This window comes from Lepidochelys olivacea, assembly GCF_965140295.1.
Source record: "Lepidochelys olivacea isolate rLepOli2 genome assembly, chromosome: 10".
Lineage (NCBI taxonomy): Eukaryota > Metazoa > Chordata > Testudines > Cheloniidae > Lepidochelys > Lepidochelys olivacea.
The window spans coordinates 67,513,324-67,537,129 of record NC_140420.1 but is presented as its reverse complement, the minus strand read 5'-3'; positions in this window follow the sequence as shown (position 1 = coordinate 67,537,129).

Genomic DNA, 23,806 nt, shown 5'->3' with positions numbered 1-23,806 from the left:
AACAAATGAAAGAGAACAACAAGCGCGGGACACGCTTTTCCTTATGAAAGAGGAGGTGAAAATGAAGTAGTGGGGTAAAAGTATGTGAAATTTCTTCACTTAGGTGGACTTGCTGAGGATTTATACTAATCGTCCTGTCTTAGCAATCTCTTCTGTTTCCTTGTAACATTGTGAATGTATCTTATTTCTGCATATACCTTATGTTTGGAAGGGGAAGACGAGTACTGACTGCAAGGTAATATAGACCCCAAAACATTCAAACTGTGCCTCAGCCTGTGGCTGAGGTTCGGTTGATAGTTTGAATGCAGATTCAACTATAACCAAGATAGGGAATGGCATTAATCTTAACACAGTACACGGCATGCACTTTATACAGCATCTTGCCGTTCACAGCAGCGCAGAGTCTCCCTTTAGATCTTTTTCTACTATACTGCAGTAGTGTCAAGAGTCTCCAGTTGGGATGGGTGCCCTGCCAAGCAAGGTGCTGTACACATAAGAAGCCATGGTCCCTTGCCCTGAGTTTTTTACAGTCTGAGCTCTTGTAAATCTTCTCTTTTCTTATTTCGATTTTAAACTCTTCCGGGAAGGGAACATATCTATATGTGAACATTTACTTCATATTATCAGAATTGGGCCCAGTGACTAACAAAACTTTTAATACTGTCAGCTGACTATGGCTCTTAAGCACCTGTGTAGTCAATGAGACTATTCCCATGCTTAAATGTATGCATGTGCTTAAGCGCTTTTCTGGATCAGGGCCTAAGATTTTAGAAATTCCCCTAAAAGCTTGAATTAACAGATGTATTTGAACAAATCATCCATCACCTGCATAACAGAATACTGGATATAAACTATGGGTGACACATTATCGGTTCTATTTGTAACATGAAATAGAATTGGGAAAGGGTGTGTTTTTGCACGGAATCCCTCTCTATTACCTCTTCTTTGCAGTGATGATCAATGACACAGGATGTGATTAGAGGTGTCAGGAGTTCCTACATTCTGCACTTCTGGCAAGGTTTTAAACCTGGGCAGACTGAAAGCCACAGAATCCTCCACAAAAAGACCTTATAAGATTACTTTTGCCAATGACAGTGCTCTTGTTGCACACATTCCATTAGAACTCTAGTTATCATTGAAAAATCTGCTGAGGTAGCTAAAATCTATAGACTTTTACCATTAATCTGAAGACAACTGAGGCAGTGTAGCAACCCACCTCTTGGAAAATGCATCACACTGAGTATAGCAATCAGTAGTAATGAACTCTACGAGGCAACGAATTTCACCTACCTGGGAGGACTTTTGTCAAAAACTGACTTAACCGATTAAAAATTGTTACTTGAATTTTAAAAAGGCAGGGTTTGAGTATGGCACATTGGAATGCCAGGTCTCCATCTCCTTTATACTAGTTTTAAACTAATGTAACTTCACTGACTTCTGTGAATTTATTCCTGATTAATATAGTTTTAACTGAGAAGGTCCACTGAGTCTGGAACCAGCATGGTATCACCCAAAGGACGAAAGACAAACTTTGCCATGCTCCACTGATTTCCAATTTGCTCTACAGCTGGAAAGCATGGAAATGGCAGAGCTGGCACATCAAAGCACTGGAAAAAACTTAATCAACGGCACCTTTGAGCTATTATGCATATCAAGTGGCAAGATAAAATCATTAATAAAAAAGTTCTGGAAAGAGGTTGCACAAACAGCATTGAAGCAATCTTATAAAAGCACAACTTTACTGGACTGGACATGTCCTTTGCATAGATGACAAAAGGCTCCCAAAGAAAAATATTCTGGAAACTCTTAATGTGTAAAAGATCAAGGGACTGATAAAAGCAGGAATACAAAGATACCCTGGAAAAAAGAACCTCACCCACTATGACACAGATAGCAACATGTGTGAAGCTGCAGTGGCAAACAAATCATTTTGGTGAGCCAAAATAAAATCTGGTGTAGAACACTTGGAAGCAAGACAAGTCAACAAAAAACGAGGGTAAATGGCAAGCAGGGAGAGTGCACAGGAGTTGCAGATGCAAGCAACAAAAATGAACTCTTATTCCTGCCCTACTTGTGGAAACTGAGGAGTCTTTTAGCAATCTGCGATTCCAGAAATGCTTCTGCTTAATCTGTTGTCTTCAGCATGAAAGACAACTGCTGATGTTGACAATTCCACCTCTGAGACTAACTGCCAACACTTAGCATTAACCACTGTCTGCTAAAATTCTCTGAGCTGTGCAGATTCCTCCTGATATCATCCGATGCCTAAAATTAGATGTAAACTAAAAGAGCTATTTAAAAAATTAGTTTAAAAAAGCATTTAAAAAATCCAAAGGGAAGCTTCTTTCAAATTTCTAAAATGGAATTAGCAATGACAGATTGTTTTTACAAAAATAACTCTCTAAAAGTTGTTAAGAACACCTCACGTTTCCGAATGATCAGTGTGTGTAACGGAAGTGGCTGATTTTTACATTTTGTCCTTTTCCCTAGTAGACCCAGTTCCACTTGTACACGTTACTCCATATATGAGTCTTACTTGCATAGGAGACATGAAAAAGGACATTAAGTTCACTTCCCTTCTGTGAACATGTTGCCATGTCAACAAGTAGTACTGTATGGCTTAATTATTGATTGACTCATGTTCCTTTAGGACATAGCACAAGCATTAACAGCACACTGAACAGCTTTGCTAGCTTAGATACTTATGCCCACGTAAAAGGTGTGGCACTCCTAACCTAAGGACAAATGCACCCTATATTAAAGTCTTCCTAGAAGACCCTAACGCAGTCAGCTTGCACAGAGAATAAGTTTCACTGTTTGGATTAAATCTCTGGGTCTGATTCTTCCCTCACTCCAGTGTAACTCCATTGACTTATTCCTGATTTACACGAATGTAAATGAATGATGAATCAGGCCCTCTCTTCTCTGGAGCACCAACTACAGTAATCCACTGTGTCTTCATCTGCTTTATAGTTGCCCCAATGTCAGCTACAACAGTGCTTGTTTGGGTGCTTCATCTGATATGTAACAAATCCCCGGTTTGCAGAAAACAGACACAATAAATACACAAATCGCAGTCACACACATAACTGAGATTAGAACCTTTGTACTTCAGCTCCAAAACATTGGGCTCTACTACTTGAGTTAAAGAAAAACTCCTTTGGCCGCTGCTTGTATCAGCTCACTAGCCTTTCTGTGATGCAGCCCTAGAGAACACCTCACATACTCATTCACATATTTCAGAGTAGCAGCCATGTTAATCTGTATCCGTAAAAAGAAAAGGAGGACTTGTGGCACCTTAGAGACTAACCAATTTATTAGAGCACAAGCTTTCGTGAGCTACAGCTCACTTCATTCACATATGTGTGCACACGCAAAGCCAGTAATTTACAGATGGGCAAGTAGCAGAGCAGCAACTATCAATGATGTTGAATAAAGCACTGTCAGATAGCTGGCACAGCTGTCAGTAATAGGGGGGAAGACAAGCGTAATAGCAGAGAGGGTGGCAACTCTTCTGAACACAACAGACCTGAATCAGATCTAATAACATTGCAAATCAGGAATACCTCCACTGAAGTCACCTGAATGACATGAGTGTAAGAAGACTCAGGTCCAACATCAGTAGTATAATCAGGCAGGGTTCATGGATGGGATACTTAAGGACAGGACAAGAGCAGGGTTAGATCAAAGGCATTGGCTTCAATTTTCAAAAGAAGTCACTTACACTGTCTCCAGTAAAAGACACTTAGGCATGCAAAATATGAGCCTAAACCATCCATTTGTGCATACAAATGCATGATTTATACACTTTATTTAAGCAGCCACTTTGAAAACTGGATCCCCAGTTTAGATTGTAAGCATAGTATGCTAGGAATTAGGCACAAGTAGGGAGAACAAAATTCTTGGAATATGTGTGCTGTCATGTTCACATCTTGCATAGTTTTATATTTCAGACCCAAGTTGTAAACATAGCAGTTCCCACACTTGCTCACTTTGTCAGTGCTGTTCTATCATTTGCATATCATGGGACAAAATAAGTAATGTGCACAGTTGGGTTCTTTTATTGTACAATGGTTACATAAACAGGCATGAAATTTAAGACAAGGCTTCAGGTTATAACTTAGTCATATATGATTCAAGCTAGATTTAATTAGGAATGTTGTATCATTTTTTGTAACATTGTTAACCCCACAGAGAGCTAACTACTGTACATATTTTAATGTGCTCTCACAGGTCACCCAATGTATTCAAAAGACTTTGCTGCAGCTGCATATTGGGGTGACGCTGCAAGATATCCTTTTACAATAAACCCCAGGTCTCTTTCCTGGTTAAAATGTTTCAAAATATCAGTGTGGAAATACATTTGACATCTGTCGAATTGGGGATATTTCCCTTTCAGTGCATGGCTCTGCCGGGGTGCTGGAACAATTTTTATTGGGGGGGTGCTGATGATGGAAACCATGCATTTGGTGTTTGTTATTACTATTTCAAGCCAGGGGGTTCAGCAGCACCTCCAACCCCTCTAGTTCCAGCACCACTGGGCTGCTTTGTTGTTCCTCAGAATTTTCTGTTGTTCCCTATGAAATGTCATCCGCAAACTGTAACATCTGTGATTCAGAGAAGGGATGGTTTTGTGACTAAGGCACTGGACTGAGACTCAGGAAAGCTGGTTCAATTTCTGGCTCTGACAATTTTTCTGTGCAACTTTGGACAAGACACTTACTCTCTGCGCCTCAGAAACTCCTTTGTAAATGAGAGAAATAATACTTCCTTTCGCCTACTTGTGGTCTGTATTGTCTATTTAGATGCTAATCTCTTTGGAGTGTGGACAGTCTCTTAGGGTATTCCTGCACTTGGAGCTGGGGGGTAACTCCCAGCTCACACGGACATGCTCGTGCTCGCTCTCATCTAGAGCACTAAAAATAGTAGTGTAGCAAGGGTAGCATGGGCAGTGGAGAACGGTGGCCTAAGCTAGCCGTGCTGATTACAAGCCCACCTAAACCCTATGGGTATGGAGCTGGCATGGTTAGCCCATGCTGCTGCTTGCCACGGCCCGTGCTACCCCAGGTACACTACAATTTTTAGCATGCAAACTTGGTAAGAGCTAGTGCAAGTACGTCTATGCAAGCTGGTAATCACACCCCTAGTGAATACTGCAGATGTAGCCTAAGTATGTGAATGTACAATGCCTAGGACTCTGGGGCCACAATCTCATTTGGGGCTTCTAGGCACCACGAAGAAATAATCGTACCATTTCAGGTTCAATACTGTACCTCCATCCAGATAATTTAATTAAATAAGTTAACTCAGCATAGATATGTGTGGGGGCCTCACATATATATTTTTTCTAGCATATAAAAATTTTCATTTTCAGCTATCAATTGTTCTTGCCTTATAGCTACTTTTCAATTTAATGAGCCAAATGTTCTCCTGCTCCTTGACCCTCTTCTCCTTAAACATTAATCTCCTGTGTAAAACATTGTCAAATAGCTTCTGAAAATCTAACAATATAATGTCCACTGTATACCCTCTCTTGGCAGTGTTATCTTCAAAGAATTCCAAAAGGGTAGTGAAGCGTGACTTTCTCCTCCTAAAGTATGTTGTCTATCCTTAATCAGGCTGAAGGATGCCTTTACTAGGTACTCCTCCTCTTAATCTGTTAAAGTACTTTCTAATATCTTCCCTACATCTGAAATTAAGCTAACTGGTCTGTAATTCCAGATGCTAAGCGCTTTATTAAACAAGGTTCACAGTGAAAGAAAATAATGACTCAGAAGAACATATAATTTGTGAGGGTTTCACAGTTATGCTGCCATTGTGGCTGTAGCAGGGGCAGAAAAGTCCTGGTTTGCATAAGAAAAGATTAGATGAGTCAATATTTCACAGTGACTCAGACTTTCTTGTCTGTTTTTAAACATTAGAATTATATTGACCATTGGCCAACCTTCAGGAATCCCTCCCAAACTGAGGCCAGATTCTGCTGGGCCCTTATGTGGGTGGGCAGAGAGGTGACCTTAAGAAGTCTTATTGCACCTTTTGCATAGCCTGCTGAAGGCACAATTCCAGATTTTTCTCTCCCTACTCCCACAGGAACATAGATCTCCGGGGGGGAAGGGAGGGAGACATACAGATCCCCTCCACACCATCCAGGCCACCCATGTGTGGGGTAGCATGCTCTACTCCATAAATAGAAGAGTAGAGGGAGCACAGAATGCCTCCTGGTGCTCCCTCTGGGACAGTGCAACTGGGCTCTGCCCACAACACAGGGCTATATCTACAAGACACAATCAAACCTTCAGTAAGTTTTGGCTAAAAACAACAATAGTGTTTTCCCTGTTTTCTACCCCTTTGCTATATGATTTGACCTGACAACCTACCTATGTGAACACCCATAGCTACCTTACAAGCTTTTTGTAACAAACCAAGAGTTTGAACACATAGGACCTGATTCTGCCACCACCACTCACATTCCAGGTCTCTCAGAATGAAGAACCACTCAGCCTGAGTAAGGGTGGCAGAGTCAAGCCTTTAGCTAGACTGGCATGAGTAACCATAAATTGAGTTGAGGGTCATCACAACCTTGCAAGTTTAGACCCATAATAAAGGTACAAGAAGAAACAAGAGTCAGAAGTGAAGCTGCACCATATCATTTTCAGAAGTATGATTAGACTGTTTGTCCTTCTGTGAATGGACATGTATCTTACTCATTTGCTGGCGGCAGGGTAAGCTAAAATACCAAAAGCAGAATATGTGGTCATGTGTGAGTTAAGTCACCATGGCACTGGATAAATTGCTTTTTATGCCCAAATGCCATTATCCTTTAAGCCATTTTTGATTCTAAGGAATTTACACACTGCTTTATGTTAAAACTTTACACACAAATTCTTTTACTGAAGACTCATGCAGTGGACTCTTTTATGATGATAGCAGGGGCTCAATAATTATATTCATCTGGTATGATCATCTGATCATTTCACAGTGCTTAGATCAGAAGCGATCACTTTTGTTCCAAGCTGCTTTACTCCAAATAGTTTTGAATATAAGTGATTTAGTAAATTTGTTTAAGAAGTACTCCAGGTAATATTTATTATGAAGTATTAAAAGTTATTATTATAGGACAAGGTTGGCTCTGGATTCCTTACACAGCTGCTACTGAATATGCAGTGTTTGTAAAACCTTTATAGCAATGTGTTTTTCTAACAAAATAACATGGCATCCCAAACAAATTATGGGCCAGATGTTGCTACCCACTACAGACCCTGTGTGATGCTGTGTCCACCTATTATTCAATGAAATTCTGACTGCTTACAGCAAGTCTGAATTTAGCAAGGTGAGATGGGGGAACCAAGAGGTATCCTTCAGAGATCTCAGAATGCCTCCCTGGGCTCTTGGGTTTGCATATTCCCTGGCGGGGGGAGGAGGGGGAATGGAGCTCAGTATTTCTCCAGGCAATTGGTTGGCTCTGTTGGCTAGTGCACTGGGTGGGGAGGAACAGAACCCTGGCCGCCTTCTCTCTACCCATTTTAGGGTGTCATGCTCCTCTGGAGGAGTAGCAAGAGACATCCTTCAAGCTTCCCCGAGTGCAGGGATTGCAACTGTGCCTAGCTCATACACAGGCTGCACAAGTGTGGGAAGGCTCAGCCCCTCCACTCACACATGCCTGCACAAAGCAGAATCCCAGCCTCCATTTGCAAATGGTGTTCAGGATGCACACATGCTCCCAAATCTTTCCACTTTGTTCCAGAACTCAGAAACCAGCATTCTAGGAAGCAAATGGAAAGGGGGAAAGAATGATGGACAAAATGAGCATATCAAACCATTTCATTTTGCTTTGGACTTCCCTTTTGTGGAAGATCTCACACAGCTGGTCATGGTCACGGTCACGAACTTAAACTCACTGCACTGAAAAGTGTTCAAGAGGCTGGCCTGGTAGACTGGAGTTAGTCCTGCAAGCTGCCAAGAAGGAGATCCTGATTCAGTTTCAAGTGCTTTGACCAAATTCAGTGGGAACTGCACACTTCTATGAAGGAGCTGAATTCAACGGCTTCTCTCTAGTACTCTTTGATCTACCAGTCTAACAGTGCTTTCAGCCCTTCACTTTCATAAGCATCTATTCACCTTACAAAAGAAAATAAAAGGGTTTTAAATTCCTGTTTACAAAATTGTAGCAATACTCAAATTCTTAAAACTGCCATTCATATATTTATCCAATTCAGAATCATTATTTGTCTGTGTATTTAGATTTTTTCAAATCATTAGTGTTTAGTGACTTTTAAAAATACATAGGTACTACAAGAACTTTGTTCTTTTATATAGAATAAAATTAAACTGATTACAAATTTTCCACTACCCTTGTAAATCCTTAAATGCACTATATTTGTACAAGACTTAATTTTCTAGACTTTCAAAGCAGAAGAAATTTCATGGCTTAGCTCATCCCAGTGTCCTGCTGATACTATCACAAATGTCAATTAAAAATTTGTCCTATCAAATGTCTTTGTGGTGGTGTTTAATTTCAAAATTCTTATTAAAGAAAGATATAATTAGTAATAATTCAGATTACGGTACTAAATTGCGGTGATATTTTTTACCAAAAAAGTTGCACCTCTTGTTCAATCATTATTACAATATACTGTATTTTTTTAAAACTTTGAGTATTAAGTATTCTTAACATATTCATTTTTTTTCTAAAATATATTCATTGTAGTAGCTCTGATAGAAATATGCAGCAAATACAAAAGGCACAAACTGAAAAGGTCTAATAGCTAAAGAAATTGCAGTGATATTTTTAAAGCAACAGCCATATATTACTCTGAGATTACCTGCTTTTAGTTTATTGCTTAATTTTTAGTTAATTAATTAGCTGAATATTTGTTTGTGTGTGATTAATACTCTGATGTTGCAGATACTCCCTCATGTGATTACCTTTACATACTTGAATATTCCCATCAGGAAGTCAATGGGATTACAATATGAATAAAGAAAAGGAGGACTTGTGGCACCTTAGAGACTAACCAATTTATTAGAGCATAAGCTTTCGTGAGCTACAGCTCACTTCCTCAGATGCATGCATGCATCTGAGGAAGTGAGCTGTAGCTCACGAAAGCTTATGCTCTAATAAATTGGTTAGTCTCTAAGGTGCCACAAGTCCTCCTTTTCTTTTTGCGAATACAGACTAACACGGCTGCTACTCTGAAACCTGTCAATATGAATAAAGTTATTCATGTGTAAACGTTTTCAGTTTTGGACCTAGCAAGAGTACTTAATCATATTTGTCAGCTGCTGTGTAAAATATCATCTCTGTGATGTACAATATACCTGTTCCATATAAATTACAAAACATTTATGTTATAACTGTGTATTACTGAAATGGTAGTGCTGCACCTGTACAAGATTACCTCCCAAAATAGTACATTAGAATCTCGACACTCTCTTTACTAGTTATTACTTCCAGAAAGAGTTAATAGATTTTTTTCCATGTTCCCGCACACACAGTATGTAGGGTATCCTCAAAGAATAGGTAATATCCATGCTGTATTTATATTAATTTTGTCATGGATGTTTGTTGACAGTTCCACTCTTAGACTCCTGTATTTCCACATATGTATGTCTGTTTGGGAAAAAAATATATAAATCATTCAGCAGTTTACATTTCAATCTGTGAGCACACCGGACTAAATCCTGGGCCCCTTGGGTAAGTGTAGAAGACCCAAAGATGAAGGGAAAACTCTGTGGGCCAGATTCTCCTCTCACTTACACTAGTTTTATAGTGGTGTAATTCCATTGATTTGAATGGAATTCCTCCTGATTTATATTGGTAAGATTCATAGACTTTAAGGCCTGAAGGGACCATCATGATAATCTAATTTGACCTCTTGCACATTGTAGGCCACAGAACCTCACCCACCCATTACTGTAATAGACCCACAATCTCTTGCTGAGTTATTGAAGTTCTCAAAGCATAATATAGAGACTTCAAGTGCCAGGAAATCCACCATTTACTCTAGTTTAAATCAGCAAGTGACCCATGCTGCAGAGGAAGCAAAACCAAACCAAACCAAAAATAATAAACCAAAAAACCTCCATGACCTCTATCAATCTGACCTGGGTGAATATTCCTTCCTGACCTCAAACATGGCAATCAGTTAGACTCTGAGAGTGTCAGCAAGGCCCACCAGCCACACTCTTTGGAAAGAATTCACTGTAGTAACTCAGAGTTCTCCCCATCTAGTGTCCCACCTCCGGCTGCTGGGGATATTTGCTACTAACATTGACAGATGGCCCCCGGAACAGAATTAGGCTCTGTGCTTCAGCTGGAAACTTCTAACGAGATACAGAGGACACAGTAACTGCATAGGTGGATAGATGGGTCTCTAAACCGTATCTTATAAAATGGGCATTGGGGGTCTGATCCTGAGAGGTGCAGTCTCCATAACTAGGGATAAGGAGACTATGCCACCGTCTAAGAGCCCAGCAGAAAGCCCAGCTCCTTAGCAGAGTTGAGGGCCATGCTGAAGAACTTTGTGGGCTGCCTGGAGATTAAATTGTAAAAATCCTTCAGGCCAGGAGCAGCACCCAACTTTCCAAACGTGGACACTACAGTTGGGTGCCCCAGCGGCCACTTGCCTTCGCCTTTTGGCTCAAGTGGCCCAGCACCAGCGGGTCCTTGGCACCCCCTGTGTGAGGACAGCTGAGGAGGAAGCTAGCAGTTGGGGCCAGAGCAGTTTAGTGCAGGGAGAGCCCCGGCCTGCTCCCTAAGAGAGCGGGGCTGCTAAACAGTCGTCGTTCTCCTGGAGCACACCCAGCTAACCCTTCCTGCCCCAGCGGGAGGATGTCTCACGCTCACCCCCAGTTCGGGACCCTCCCCGCCCGGGAGGGGCACTTGGCCGGGGTAGGGCTGAAACCCGCGCTCCAACCTCGTGTGAGCCTGGCGCTTAGTTGCCCCCCCCCCCTCCCGGGAAGGTTGGAGGCGGCAGCCCCCACGCAGCGCTCCCAGGTGTGGCTAGGCAGGTTCGCCCCCGCGCCGGGGGACATGCGGGGCAGGTGACAATCAGCATGTGTGTCCCCCACCCCCCCTCCTTCCCGCTGAGCAGGCAGGGCCATTAAACGGCGGGGCCGCTCAGCCGCCCTCCCCTCCCGCAACGACGGGGGGTGGCTGCTGGACTCCGAGCCGGGACGCTGGAGATGGAGGCGGTAAGTACTTTCCAGACCGGCTCAGGCAGGCGGCTCTCGCAGCAGCAGCCCCAGCGCTCCGGCTGCGGGACCAGCTGGGTGACTCCGCAGGTGATGCAGAGATGCGTGCAGCGGAGCCGGGGAGGGCTGGGGTCCAGCCCCATTGCTCACAGAGCTAGGCAGGGGAAAGTGTAAAGTGCCTCCCTCCCCCTGGCCTGCAGCCCGGGGCAGGCTGAGGGCGGCCCCTGGCTGTGGGGCAGGGTGACCAGACAGCAAGTGTGAAAAACCAGGACAGGGCGTGGGGGGTAATAGGCACCTATATAAGACAAAGCCCCACATATCAGGACAGTCCCTAAAAAAAATCGGGGCATCTGGTCACCCTAGCTGGGGGCCACGGGGTGTCATGGGGACTGGAGGGGTTTGCCAGCCGCTTCTGCACCAGCGCCACCACTATGAGCCCCCTTCAGCGCAGACGCGCAGGGGGCTGCGGCGAGCCCGCGGAAGCGCCGCCCGGCTCCGCCCCAGCGGTGTCTGATTGCAGCGTGCTGCGGAGGCAGAGCCAGGTGGGGAGCCGAGCCCGCTGCGTGACCCGGTCCCAGCTGCCCCCTCGTGGGACATGCTGCCCCGCCGGGGAGTCCTGGGGAGAGGACTCCGGGGGGCCGCCCAGAGACACTGCAGTGTGCTCCGGCGAGGCTAGGACCCTGCCAGGAACTTTCTGCAGAGCCCCGCGGGGAAGCCTGGACGGGTGGGTGTCCCAGGCTCAGCTGCCCTCCAGTGAGGGGGGCGGCAGAGTCCAATGAGGAAGTTTCAGGGAGCAGGAGGTGAACAGCACAGGGGGCGGGGGGGGGGCAGTCACAGCGCTCAGCTGCTCCCCAGGGCGCAGGGGGCACAAGCAAAAACACAACACTTGAGGCTGCAGTTAAAGCCTTTGGCTTCTGCTGCTGTTGCTGCGACCGGCCTCCGGAGGACTCCCTCTTGGCGACTTGGTGTTTTAAACTTTTGTCCGATAGGCAAGCGTGGTGCAGCATGCAGCAGATCGCTCTCTGAGCAAATGGCACTTCCATGATTCTTGAATAGCTTGCATTTATCGATGGTAGGAAAGAATGAAAACTAAGGGGAAAATATCTAAACAAGCTGCAAACGTACTGGGGGGATGCCGACTACAAAGGTCTCCTCTTGGAGCTTCTCCAAACCACTGTGTGTGGGGTGGGCTGTGTCCCCTCCCCCTCTGATACAAACAAAGTGGATGGGGAGGAATCTGTCAGTGAGATCTCTGGTGTGCTGACCACTTCAGGGACCATGGTCCCATACTGCTCTGAGAGGCCACATTTGTGTTGTCTGGCAAAGGCAATACGCTTTATTTAGACTGTGGAACTGTGTTCTCTGTCCCAGAATCATCTTGCGCTAGGGTTGTGAGGAAGAGGGGCACATATGGATGTAGCTCCTTAAAGAATTCACAGGCAGACTGGGGGAATATTACCCTTGGACAATGCAGATATTAGAGGGGCAGATTCCAACCCCAGGGCCCTCACAGAGTAGTTTGCTGGAATCTTTTTGACCTCAGGATCATTGAATTTTCTACTCTTACCCTCTTTGGTATTTATTGCAAGAGGGCATGATTTGGCCTCTGATGTTTAGACACACATGATGTGGTTAGATAATGGCTAATTGTTAACAGATGCAGAACACTCAGAAACAGACAAATGGAGTTTTTCTAGTGCACAAATTGAGAAGAGTTTAAAAATCCTTACAATGCTTTAAAATTTCAACAGTAATTGCTATAGATTTGCCAAAAGTAATAATCCACAGTGATCCTCCACATCATTTTAGTGATTGGCTGCTAGTCCAGCTATATCCTCAGGTTAGCCTTGAAAACTCAAATTCTAAGAAGTCATTGTCACAGCAAAGGTCTACGTGTTATGAGTTTAATTACTGTATTAAAACATTCCACCTCGCCTTGCTGGGAGTGTCCCCTGCAATTACAGGGAGTCTGGCACCAAGATGAGCTCTCACTTGCTAACAGACTTTCTGATTATATTTATTACTCAGAGATGAATATGACCTTTTCATGTACAAAAGTCTACAAACCAAAAACATGAAAGGCCTCTCTAAAGCAAGTGGATGTAGACATGGAAATGTGCTTTTATCCTTTTTGCTTTATATCCTAATGTATTTTCTCCTTGAAACCTTGCTATAACTCTTCTTACAGCCAAATCAGCACGTGTTAGGCTTCAAAAAGACTGAGAAGCTTATCTGTGGAATGGGATGTCCTAATTTCAGAATTTCATTTGATGTTGGCATCTGTTGATCACTTCTCCGATTGCTGTGTAACAGCTTTGAAGGGCAGTTTTGAATTATGCAAAGTTTTTTGTTTCATTTATTTATTAACTTCCATCCTCTGGATCTTTTATTGTATTTTCAAGGTATTTTCATAACACTCTGGGTTTATATTTGTTATCACTATTTTTGTGTTTTTCCCTCTCTTTTTTAAAATTGCTGTCATAAAACCGTTTTTTTTTTAATAACTCTAATTGGAGATGTCAAAACCAAAAAATCCACATGTGCTTGAGTTTTAGGAATGCTACTTTAATTCTCCAATCAGACTGAGACAGGACCAAGGTGTAGTAGAGGGTTGCAGGATTAGGGCCACATTCTGATCTTGAATCATTGGGTCTAAATTCAGAGAAAATAATTTTAAATCAATGAAGTTAGTCTGGATTTAGGCCTGTGTAGCCAAGATCAGGATCTGGCTCTACAGAGCAAACATAGCAAACCACAGGAGGATGGCCACAAAATATCATTGTTCAGAGTCAAAACCCCAAAAGATTGCTTCTTTGGCGGTCTGCAGAGAATCAGACTCTTAGACAAGTACCTCAAACGGGGGAAGAAGGCCAGGGTTTAACTATGTACAATGTAAGTCACTTGCAGTTTCCTGTGAAGGCTAAACATCCACGCTCTCGTCATGGCTGATGGGTGCTTGGAAATTTGCTACCATGTTTCTATATAGCATACAAAAAATCCTGTGTTAAAAGAACATTAAGACTATGAAGCTAAGCACTCAAAAGTTAGGAAATGCCAGAATGCCTGTGCTGCCTTCATCCAGCCCCATTGTGCATGTAGATTATGATACAGTCTTTAATTACCTAATCATATATTAGTTTTTTCCAGAGGGCCCAGCTTCATTCAGTGCACATAATGGATAGCGTTCACTGAATGGGGAAACCATTTAATATTTATTTTTATCCTCATTCAGTGTGTGGCCTCATGCCTTATTTACTGCACACTATTTAAACTCTCACTAAATACAGTATTATTCATTTTCTCATTGGCTTTTCTAAAACACTCATCATAGTATCTGAATGCTTTGCAAACATGAATGAATTTAGCCTTGCAACTAGGGTTGCCAACTTTCTACTCTCACAAAACTGAACACCCTTGTCCCGCCCCTCGTCCGATGCCCAGCCCATGACCTGCCCCTTCACGCCATTTCCCACCCCCATCACTTGCTCTCCCAACCCTCACTCAACTTGCTCATTTTCACGTGGCTCTGGCTGTGGGCTCTGGGGTGGGGCCAGAAATGAGGAGTTCAGAGTGTGGGAGGGGACTCCAGGTTGAGGCAGTGGGTTGGGATGCGAGAGGGGGTGAGGGGTTTGGGATACAGCAGGGGGGGATCTGGGCTGTGGGGTGGAGCCAAGGGGTTTGGAGTATGGGAGGGGGCTATGGGCTGAGGCAGGGGGTTGGAGGAGGTACTGGTTCTGGGCTGGGGGTGTGGGTTCCAGGGTGGGGCCAGAAATGAGGGGTTCAGGGTGCAGGAGGGGGCTCTGGGCTAGGGCAAGGGGTGTGAGGGCTCTGGATGAGGGTGCAGACTCTGGGGTGAGGCTGGGGATGAGGGGTTCAGGATGTGGGAGGGGGCTTCAGGCTGGGGCAGGGGTTTGGGATGCAGGGTAGGGTGTGGGCTCCAGCTGGGGTACGGGCTCTGATGTGGGGATGAGGGATTTGGGGTGCAGGAGGGTGCTCCAGTCTGGATGGAGCACAGTCTGGGACTCCAGTTTGGAGTGTGGGAGGGGGCTCTGGGTTGGCGCAGGGGGTGCGAGGATGTGTGAGGGCTCTGGCTGGGGCTGCAGACTCTGGGGTGGGGCTGGGGGTGAGGGTTTTGGGGTGCAGTGGAGTGAGCCAGCGCTTGTGGTTCCAGCCCTGTGGGGCGGGCATCAAGACTCAGGGCTTCTGCCCCCTGCAACAAGGTGAGCTGGCACGGAGGGGAGAGGGCCCCGTGGGCCAGATGAAATGAACTACGGGGCCAGATCCGGTTCATGGGCTGTAGGTTCCCCACCCCTGCCCTAGGCATAGGAGCTGGAGGGGGGACAAATATGCCGGCTACTTCCTGGAAGCTGCACAGTGCGGAGGCTAGGAGGGAACCTGCCAGCCCCCCTGCGCTGCCAACCAGACAGTCAACGGCCCACCGGGATCCTTTTTCGACCAGATGTTCCAGTTGAAAACCAGATACCTGGTCACCCTACTTGCAACCCCCCTATGAGGTATAATGGTATTGTCTCTGTTTTACATCTAAGAGTCTGATAGGATTATGGCTGAAAAATTGAGATGGGCCTGACTTTTTCACAGTACTTAGCATATTTATGGCTCTTTGTACGTTCACACAGCTCTTACTGACCAGTTGACCGAGTGCTCAGCAGTTCTGCAAATCAGTTCCCAGGTGTCTCAAGTTAGGCACTGAGAAAACAAGGAAGCCACAGGGGACACCTGTGAAAAGATTTATTTAGTGATTTACCCAGCATTACACAGATGCTTTTTGGGAGAGGCAAGGATAGAATCCAAATCTCCAGAGTGATATTCAGTTGCCTTAAGCACAAGGCCATCTTTTCTCTTCCCTTGCCTCATTCACTGTACATCTCCTAGTTTCTGCAACAAATGAGGCAAGATCATACAGGCCATAACTTCACCCAGCACTGTCCATCCTGTGCACTGAATGAAGCAGGGGTCCTATGGAGAAAAAAAACAAAAAGTGTGACCATGTAATCAAAGACTATCATAATACAGGTATAAAAGGAGGCCTAATTAAGGTTGCACAGACAACCTTCATTCTGGCATTTCTTAACTTTGGAGTGCTCAGTGTTGCAACTTTAATTTTGTTTAACATAATTTTAATGTTCTTTCCTAAAGTGTTTTTTAACCAAAATGAAAAACCATCTTGACCACCCACAGCTGGGTCATCAGCGAGGTTGGAAACTTAGTTTAGAACCTTATACTGTACAGACCTGTAACTTGGGGTTAGTGGTGGCAGTAGCTGACTATAATCCTATGTATAGATCAGCTATTTGAGGGGGATTAGACATGCATTTTCCTATTCAGTTTCACAGCTATTTGGTAGCAGCAGAGAAGTGTTGGTAATCAGGAAGACTGGGTTCTACCTATGGGTTTCTCTCCCCACCCCACTTCTATTTCCCCCACCTACATATACAGATATATATATATATATATATATATACAGCCTATCCCTGTCCTCCTCTGCTCCTTTCTCCCTTGACCTGCACCCCCTTCAGTCTGCTGCTATCCTCACCTCTCTACATTCAAGCAAGTCAAGATGCTTCCTCCTTTTCCTTCACGCTGCTTGGATACCAACAGGGGGAGTATTGAGAGCATAGGAGAGAGAGTCTCCCTGCTCTCAGTTCAGTACATGGTGCTAAACTTTCACAGTTGCATGAAATTGGGAGGGGCAGAGAGTCAGACAATTATTTTACAACAGTAGACACTGAGATTTGGAAAATTAAAGCTTTATAACCATTAAAACACAAATTGTCAACATCACATGTCAAAATATACAAAGCAAATATCCTTAAATCAACTAATCATATCGGTTTTTACTATTATTTGGTAGTCCATTTGTAACCAGCCAAATTCAAAGTCTAAATCACTGGATTTTGTCTCTAAATTCTCAGGCAGCATTTTTCTTACTTTGCTTATTTGTAAATTTCAGTTATTATGGGAGGAAATATTTTTGTCTCCAGTTTGTGTGTGTGGACAACGAAATCAACATTTACTGATTAACATTTAATCCTTCCAAGCCTACCTGTAATCCAGGGATTTTGCACATCTGTAGCACCTTCTGCCTAAGAGTGCTCTATAAACAGTGGTGAATTGACCTTTGCAACACCCCTGTGATGTAGGGAAGTATTAGTTGTCTTTATCCATAAAATAGGAGATAAGTCACACGAGGTTGAGGGTCTGATTTTTTTTTCAGTTACTAAGCACTGGCAACTCCAATGGGAGCTATAAGTGTTCTGTGCTTCTGAACAGCATGCCCTTATGAGTGACTTGCGTAACACCACACACAGGTGTTAGAGCCTGGAGCAGAACCTACAGCTCCTAAATGCAACTCCTGTGCCTTAGCCACATGATCTTCCCTGATAGCTAGTGTCTGGGATTTTTAAAATTACATCTGTTATCCTATTTTTCTCTCTCTGGGTCTCAAGTCCCAGGAGCATATGTGACTGTCCTGCACAGGAGAAAACTCATGGAATTTCAGACCTGCCTAGCTGAATCTACCCTTTGTATTTTGAATAACTTTATAGGTGGATATTTACATCCTGGAGCATGTAGCTGCAAAAGAAAGTAATGCGATTACATAAATATCTATGAAGTGCATTAGCATAACTCATGTTTTCCTGTGCGCCTTGTCTTATGTAGAATTTAACCTTCAAATACTGTTATGTCAATATTTTCAAAATACAAACTAATGAATACATACATTTATAAAAAAGGTTTACACTTTAGGAACAGCTTGTTTAGCAGACACTAAAAGAGTTTAATTTTCTGGCACATTCCTTATTGCTTCACATCACCAAGGCCAGGTCTTATACCATGACTGGAACCAAATGTTACTTCCTAATGAAAAGTAATGCATGATGCATGAAGTGTCAGGCAATTCATCAGGAACAAGGAGGAGATGGCCCTAAGGCGCAAACAGTGTGCTCTTTAGAATATTATAGCTACTTAACCCTTTAGCATGAAATGGAAGATGTGTAAAGAGACAACTTTTTAAAATACATTTGCCTCTCAAAAATATCAACTTAATGCAGAACATGCAATGAAATACAGCTTCTGCAACTTAAAATGTACAATAGCCAGTCAGATGTTAAAAGTTAGTCCTGAATCCACCAGTGTTAGTGTGTGTTGGAGTGGTAGGGGTGGGGGTGGTTTAAACAATTGTAATGAATCTCAGCTGAAGTTTTCTTCTTTTTGTAGATGAAATTATATTTAGTGTTTTAGCACAGTCAACGGCATGTTACTGAGATTAAAAATAGTTACAGGAAATATTAAACTTAATTTTTGTGACCAACATTAATTTTTGAGTCCAACACTAATGATTGCCATGTTGCTGAAAGCAAAACTATTTACACTAAAAGTTTTGAAAGAGTTCTCTCTCTCTCAGTATAACTTCAGTCACAAATGGCAGAAAATTGAAATGGGATAATTTATAATCATTTAAAGGGATACTGTCAGCTTGAAATCTAGTCAATCTAAGAAGTGAATAAGAAGCAGTTCCATGAAGTATGTTGCTCATGAGTTCCCTTTCCAATATTGCTGTTTGTACCACATTTTCCTTTGAATTATATTTTTCTCTCTATTGCTGTAAAAAAGAACCACACAAACTGGGGAGACTAACAAATGAAATGCAGGAGAGACAGTGAAATGAACTAGACAAAGTGCTGTCAAATGCACAAAGTAAGCTAAATGAAACAGAGGGACCACTTTTTTTTCTGATACTTAAGTCATTGTAGGTGTTACCTGTATCTGTAGTCACATTTATCTACAATACTAAGTGAAGCAATTTCAGAGGACATTTGATTTTTTTTTTAAAGTTGACTCTGCCCTTTTAAGTCAAACAACACACATTAATGTTTATGGTTTCTTGGTTACTGTTTACCTCGTGAATAGCTGCTGTACAATTTAAGATGCAGAATTTATATTTTGATGGATATTTTGCATTAAGATGCTATTTCAGAAGGAAAATGCTTTTTTTAAAAAGCTCATTCTTTACACAACCTCCATTTCATTCCAGAGTTAAGTAGCAGTCCCAGGCCCTCATTCAACAAAGAACTTAAGCATGTGCATAACTTTAAGCCAATGGGGCTATTCACATGATTAAAGTTATGCATATGCTTAAGAACCTTGGGGCCTGATCCAAAGCCCAGAGAAGTCAATGTGAGTGCTTTCATTGACTTCAAAGGGCACTGGATCAAAAACCTTATGAAGTGGGGCCCTAAAGAGCTCACTGTTTGGCTTAAGGCCAATTAATGGAAGTTCTGTGTGCACAATGAATGCGGAATTGGATCCCAAATGTAATAATCCTAACGTATTACTCTGGGTTTTTTTATTGTCTTATAGTTGAGTAAACTACATAAACTATGTTTTGGTAATCAAGTCAGACCATGGAATGTAAAAGATGTAACAAACACCCAAGCCTTTGCATTTGTCTAAGGAAAACTTATTCAGGTATTTCATATATTTACATAAAGTTTAAATGACTTAGATTTAATTGTTCATTATCATTATTAGCCCATACCTATTCTTTCAGTTAGCTTAGTTGTGCTGAATTAACTTGTGTCAAAACAGTTATTCTTATTTTTTTTTTAAAACTACTCTGCTTAGTAAGAATTCAGCATAAGAACGCTACTTCTTCCTGAAGGGGTTAATACCATAAAACAAAGACATCTGGCAGAAGCTGTGGGTGTTGGCTGTGGCAGATCCAGGTCTGTACCAGTCTCTACAAGGGAGCTGTCATGCTTGTTGATTTATCCTTCCCTAATGTCACGGAGTATGGGATGTTGAAACTGTGGCTAGAATGTGAAATACTAAATCATAATCGTCATTTTTTGTGTGTGTCTGGGGAGGCTCATTTTTGGCCTCTGCTCACAACTTGTAAGAATTGGAGGCAATTCCACATATTTACAAAATCTGGTATATAGCACAAAAAGGCTACGGTATTTTGGCTTTCAAAACTGCATATATTAGTGCACAACAGAGAATGATGGCAACAATTTAAATCAAGGCATACACTGATGAGATATTACAATAGACAATATGGAAATACATGGAAAGTACTTGTAAATGCCATATTAAATGAAATGTATTCTGTGGTGTTGCAGTGGAAACCACATATAACTCTCACAATTTCTACACAGTAAATTAATTTTCCTCCTTCAACACAGTTTGGCTAATTAATTAAGCTTAGCTATAAGCATATTATGTTCGTTGCTCAACATCTTCTTGAAAGCATAACAGGTTTTCATGTAAAATTTATGTGAACCTAAGTTTCTGCATTGTAGATAGCAGAAAATATGCTATGCTAGCTTGCATTAAACTTTGCCTATAAGCCTTAATTTTTGCCCCATTTTCTGTCACTGTGAGGCATACCATAAATGGCTGGTTATGCTACTGAGCAGAAAATGAGTGTCATGATTTTTCATCAATAGATCCATATAATAAGAAACTATCCAGCAAGGTAAACTTAACAATTCATGTTCTTCTGACAGAGTAGATTAAATGACATTTTTTCTTATACTCAATGAATTGTTTTATTTTTTGGTTTCCCAATATCTTTAGCTACTTCTCAGGACTAAAATAGTAAAGAAGGCATAGCCCTGGACTAGCAAAAGTTTAATGCAAAAGATAATATTTATGTTCTATTCCTACCTAATACACAGTTGCAGCATAATTAGTTTCCTTCTGCTGCTTTCTTAAATCATGATGGTGATTGTGCACTCACAATGGTAGAATGAATGTACAGTGATAGAAACTTATAATGCTTACAGAGGTCAATATTATGTGTAACAGCTGCATCTTTCTTCTATGTCATCATACATAAGTTTTACACATTGGGCTGTGTTCTCTCCTGCATGCATTACTTTCATAAGTCTTAATAGATGCCTTGCATGTTAACCAGATGAACATATGCACTTAACTGTAACATTTGGAATCCAATGTCTAAAACGTTGCTTGTTTTATGAATATTTTCCAAGTTAAGAAGTAAATAATGTTTTTCACTTCTGCCAGAATAAATCCAAATTTACACTGGTATAACTGAGATCAGAGTCTGACCTGGAATGAGCAAGTTCCAAATAAGCGGTCTGCTTGAATGTATTCAAATATAAATTAAAGGTCAAACTCTACATCAGTACAAATCAAAGGTACTTGCATTTAAGTTAAGGGTTATTCTATGTTTGGACCAGTGTAACCGGAAGCAGAAATTGGACCTAAGCAACCAATCCTACTTCACTTAACTCTATAATAAAACTGCTATTGATGTCAACAAGAGCAACAACGGGCTCTAAATCCTTATTTAGGAAAAAATGTAAAATGATTTTTCTAAATATGACTCTTTGAGATTCCAAATGCTGTGTGTTCACTTATTCCCATATCGAATTTGCTCAGTTCACAAATAAAATTTGTATCCCCATACTTAGTAGACCCACAAACTCAACATGAGCTCTGACAGCCAAACTGGGTTCTTTCCATTTCATGCATCTGTATGAATCAAAGATTCTGCTGGCCAATTTATACCCTTAGCTATACCTGTGCAACCTGTTGTCCTTAGTGATAATCCTTTTCCACATTTAGAGTGAATGGGATTGCATAGCCATTACTGAGAATATAATCTGAAGACAACAGAATTGCACAGGCATAGCTGTGGCTACATTTTAAGGTAGAACTGCCCTTTAAAACATGGCTGACTGTCTTGTTTCATGAGATACTGTACATTCTTCTTTCATATGACAACTTAAAAAGCAACACAAAAGGTTAATGTTCCAGTTTGCCATCCACTCTATGGCTTCCAGTGACATAGAATGAATCACTCACAGCTAACCCTCTGGAGAAGAATCTTAGAGGGCAGAGGTTTACTCGATATTCCATGGTTTGGCTATCTTCTTTACACTCACATATCTGGCTGTCCTTCATTTTCTATTTGTGTAATAGGTCATTGCAACACCCTTGTGAAGTTCTGTTGCAATTTGCTGTGATCCAGATCTTAAGTGGCATGGTGAAGATGGGTGGTTGGTCTGTGGGATCCGTGATCTTGATCCCTCTGTTTTTCCATAGTTTCCACTTCTTATCTTTTGACTACTGTCTTAAAATTGTCAGAGCTTTGGCCACTAGCCAGATGGGTTTCCTGGACTTATGGCAGCATCTGGGGCTGACTAAGGGGTTGGAGATCTTCATAGACTGACAAGTCTGGGTTCATTATCATGCAGTCGTATTCACATATTATTGCTGCTCCTCTTTGGAGGGACAGTGTTAAGATATGTACAAGGATAGGGAGCCAGATTTTCGGTATTGACCTCAGCACTCCTGAGACGGTTCTCATAGCAGTGTTTAACTGCCTGTTGACAAGTTGACATAGGTATGAGTTTGTTTCTCTTTTGATGTTTGCCCTCAAAAGGCTATTTTGCTTGAAATCCTTGCTTTTTAGACTGTGGAGCCATCTATCTGTATTCAGCCGCCACGTTGTGGCATTGGTCATGCCAAAGAATGTAACAACTAGAACCATGTGGATATTGCCATCTTCCTCCCCTCTGAATTGAGGACCACATTTTAATTCTACTTTAGGCAAGGTCAAATAGTTAAGAATCAGCAACTTTCCTAATACTTTTTTTCTTGTGAACCCAATCTTTGTTACAAGTTTCATTCTGAAGATCAACAATGGAATGTTAAGTATGGAAACAAAGAATTTCTCACCGGGAGGTCCTGATTCTTCTCTGCCTTCCACCTTCAATCATCACTGATGCTTACTCATGAGGAAGGAGAAAGTAAAATGCTACTGTTTGATTTGGAAGCATTTTACATCCGCTCTACGGATGTTGGTGACAACACAAGCTGCAAGGCAGTGAAGAATCAGGCACCACATGTTTATTCAGTGTGTTGTCTTTCTGATGCTTACTGCTTTCAAGTCTGAATCACAGCGTCCAGATTACTAGCTATTCATTTGAATTTTGTTGTTATATTACCTGGGATCATAGTATCTACCCAATCTAATCTTTGTCTCTCCAGGTTCTTGTACTGTGCCCATAGTAGTGGTATCTGAGTAGATACAGTAAAATTGTTTCTAGCAACGATGTTTAGATCCCACAGAATGTCATTTAAGCAACACCTAAATAGTAAGAAGAGAATGTACAGTGTTGTGGACATTCTCTCTCAAAGCCATGTAAGCCAGGACAAGTCAGGACATTTGGAAGTAGCCTAAAGCCAAGGGATATGGCTTGGCTGTATGAGCCCAAAAGTGGAGCTACATAAATTTAGGAAGTTAATGAAGTGTAAAGTGTATAAGCTCTCACAGTGATGTGCCAATAGATAACGTCAGCATAGCCTCTCTGTCTTGGCATGGCTTATCTTTCATAAACACAAAGCCAAGCCAGACACACTAACTTCCCCACCTCTGTTATTCTGTTGCCTCCCCATGTACATACAGGAAAATGGGTTTGGAAGGCATGTACAAGAAGGGTTCTCTTTTGCTTATTCTGGTGCCTTCTCAGTTCTGTATGTGACTTGAAATGCCACACATTACTGTTCTTCTGAATTGTGTTGATCAGGCTATGTCCCTTTTTAATATCCAAAGAGTGTT